General features: G+C 46.4%; 1 protein-coding gene across 1 annotated transcript in view; it reads right to left on the reverse strand.

The window, feature by feature from the left end:
* The window catches only part of LOC133363061 (cytosolic non-specific dipeptidase-like), a 44,880-nt gene that overhangs the window by 652 nt on the left and 40,189 nt on the right, over positions 1-4,039 (reverse strand). The window lies entirely within an intron of this gene.

The following is a 4,039-nucleotide window of genomic DNA, read 5'->3' on the forward strand; positions in this document are numbered from 1 at the left end:
AAGGGAAATAATAAAATAATAAAAATTTACATAATAAAATACAATTCTCACGACGTTTCGGCCACAACGCAAGCAGCCGTCCTCAGGTGAAGAACAGGTCTGTCGGAAAGACAGCGTCTGAATGAAACACCACCAAGCTTGGCAGCGTATATTTAAGCTGTTGGGTTAGAGGGGGAAGAGCGCCTTGACAAAGGAATTTGCATATCAAGAGGAATTTAGCATATTTATGGGAAATGCAGATATGGGATTAGTCACTACTTGTGGAATGCGTAGGAGGTGGGTCTCAAAGTCATATTATGCCCGTGCATTTTGTAGGATTAGCAGCATCAAAGCGAAGGCATTTTAATAGTAAGGAGCTGCAGCATATCACCTGAGGACGGCTGCTTGCGTTGTGGCCGAAACGTCGTGAGAATTGTATTTTATTGTTTTATTTTTATTATTTTATTACTTCCCTTCAACGCGACTTTACCGAAAGAACCAAGAAGATGAATCCCTGCAGTCACGAAAGCTTTACATCGAAATTTAAGAGTGGTTTAGTTTAGAGAAAATAGTTTCATATTCTTGGTTCTTTCGGTAAAGTCACGTAGAAGGGAAATAGTAAAATAACAAAAAAACAAAACAATAAAAATTCTCACGACGTTTCGACTGCAAAACAAGCGTCATCATCATCGGCTGTGGTTCTCACACCTGATGATGATCGCTCGTGTTGCAATGGAAACGTCGTGAGAATTTTATTGTTTTATTATTTTATTACTTCCCTTCTACGTGATGACTTTACCGAAAGAACCAAGAAGATCAATCCATGCTGCAGTCACGAAAGCTTTCAATCGAAATTTGTGCGGTGTGTTAAGACATCTGAAAGGCAACCGGCCTCAACGCTCGCGTTACGAGAACAGCAACATTTGCCCCACGCAGCCTGTGGAGGCTACACGGTCCATCTGTTGACGTCCGCCGCCGTGTCCAGCCGATTGTGACCTCGCCTAGCTTGACCTGTGCTGACCTCACGACTCGCCTGACCTTCGAGAGTGACCTCTTGCATAATTGAAAACTCATTACTTTAGAACTGCTGTTTGTGTTTAGTTTGGTGTCTCTCCCCCCCCCCGGCACCTCCGATTAGCGCGGTTTGTTACGTACGGTGGTGTGAAAGAATTTAAACAGACACACAGACTCACACAGAGACCCACAGACTCACACAGGGACCCATAGACGCGCACAGAGACCCATAGACTCACACAGAGACACACAGACTCGCACAGAGACCCATAGACTCGCACACAGACACACAGACTTACACAGAGACCCATAAACTTACACAGACACACAGACTCGCACACAGAGACACACGGACGCGCACACAGAGACCCATAGACTCACACAGCCGCACAGAGACCCACAGACTTGCACAGAGACCCACACAGAGACCCACAGACTCCCACAGAGACACACACAGAGACCCACAGACTCCCACAGAGACCCATAAACTTACACAGACTCGCACACAGACACACGGACGCGCACACAGAGACCCATCGACTCACACAGGCTCACACAGAGACCCATATACTCGCACAAAGACCCACAGACTTGCACAGAGACCCACAGACTCGCACAGAGACCCATTGTTGTCCTTACCCCAGCACCTCCGATATAGCGCAGTTTGCCACTGACGGTGCGAAATAAGTTCGACATACAGTGCAGCTGAATGTGCAGAAGCCGATGTCGTGATGATGTGGCGACGACGGTGGTGGTGGCGATGACGGTGGCGGTGGCGATGACGGCGGTGGTGGTGGCGGCGATGACGGCGGTGGTGGTGGTGGCGATGACGGTGGTGGTGGTGGTGGCGATGACGGCGGTGGTGGTGGTGGCGATGACGATGACGGTGGTGGTGGTGGTGGCGATGGTGGTGGCGATGACGGTGGTGGTGGCGATGACGATGACGGTGGTGGTGGTGGTGGCGATGGTGGTGGCGATGACGGTGGTGGTGGCGATGACGGTGTGGGGAGCGGTGGTGCAGCGGTCGGCGCTACGAACCCTGCGGCGACCCGAGTTCGATTCCCATCGTCCATCGGCCACGATTCTCTGAACCCCCCGGTCCTGTAGCGAGCGCTGCGTAGTGGACATCGCCACTGGGGGGGAGACAAAGGCGGCCGGGCGTGGGGGCTGTGACCACCCTCTCTCCCCCTCGTTCGTAAGCGCTGCTACTCGCTCACAGCACTTGCCCCTGACAATGTTAGAAGCTACAAGGGGGAGCTTTGTCTTCGATGATGATGGTGGTGGTGGTGTAAGTGGGGTGTCTTTGGGGCCGTCCATAAATGACGTCACGTACCTAGGGGAGGGGGGGGGGTCAGATTTGTGTGACGAGAGAGGGGGGGGGGGTTGAGAAATGTGACGTCACATCAAAATGGGCAACTTTAAATCAATATAGACAACACGTTCTACTTAATTAAATAGACTTTGTAATAAATGTTTTCTCCTACAACATCAGAGTGCAGCGCCACATTAAATATGCACTACAATGACAATAGTTTAAAGCGATTTGAAGCATGTTTCATTTTGGGGGGGGGGGCAGAGCTTTAAGACGTCATATTTGAGGGGGGGGGGGGTCAAAAATCGTCCTTAATCGCGTGACGTCATTTATGGACGGCCCTTTAATGACGTGAAGGCGTTCTCTTACCAAGACTGCGTGTGCTGTGTTGAGTTGGGTGGTGGTGGTGGTGTTGTTGCTGCTGCTTCTGTGCCTTCTCGTGTCTGTTGTTGTTGTTTTTAATAAAAGCGAAGTTGTCGGGAATCAATCTTCATTTGGAGCTTTCGTGACTGCAGGGATTACTCTTTGGTTCTTTCGGTAAAGTGACGTATAAAGAAGATAAAGTAATAAATTAAATACTAGCATACGACGTTTCGATTGCAACACAAGCAATCATCGTCAGGTATAAATGAAATAGAAACACAAATCGAGTATGCTTAGAAATGTAATGTAATACAGAGAGTCGGATAACATAACAGTCAACACCCTACCTATACACCACTACACTACACTATACACTACTACACTACACTATACACTACTACACTACTACACTACTACACTACACTACACACTACTACACTACACTATACACTACAATACACTACTATACACTACTACACTACACTATACACTACACTATACACTACTACACTACACTATACACTACTACACTACACACTACAATACACTACTACACTACACTATACACTACTATACTACACTATACACTACACACTACTACAACAGAGAGTCGGATAACATAACAGTCAACACCCTACCTGGTTGATTACGTTCTTCCTGAGAATGCTACATTTGAGAGAGAGATCAAACACAGAACCAGAGACATATAGACAGACATATAAGCAGACAGATATCACAGAGATACATAGAGAGAAACACATACATAGGCACACAGATAAAACACAGAACCAGAGACATATAGACAGACACATAAGCAGACAGATATCACAGAGATACATAGAGAGACACACATACATAGGCACACAGATACAACACAGAACCAGAGACATATAGACAGACACATAAGCAGACAGATATCACAGAGATACATAGAGAGACACACATACATAGGCACACAGATAAAACACAGAACCAGAGACATATAGACAGACACATAAGCAGACAGATATCACAGAGATACATAGAGACACACATACATAGGCACACAGATAAAACACAGAACCAGAGACATATAGACAGACACATAAGCAGACAGATATCACAGAGATACATAGAGAGAAACACATACATAGGCACACAGATAAAACACAGAACCAGAGACATATAGACAGACACATAAGCAGACAGATCTCACAGAGATACATAGAGAGACACACATACATAGGCACACAGATAAAACACAGAACCAGAGACATATAGACAGACACATAAGCAGACAGATATCACAGAGATACATAGAGAGACACACATACATAGGCACACAGATAAAACACAGAACCAGAGACATATAGACAGACACATAAGCAGACA

The sequence above is a fragment of the Lethenteron reissneri genome, unplaced genomic scaffold (genome assembly GCF_015708825.2).
Source record: "Lethenteron reissneri isolate LAM-NWPU_2019-01 unplaced genomic scaffold, ASM1570882v1 scaffold_1639, whole genome shotgun sequence".
NCBI classification, from domain to species: domain Eukaryota; kingdom Metazoa; phylum Chordata; class Hyperoartia; order Petromyzontiformes; family Petromyzontidae; genus Lethenteron; species Lethenteron reissneri.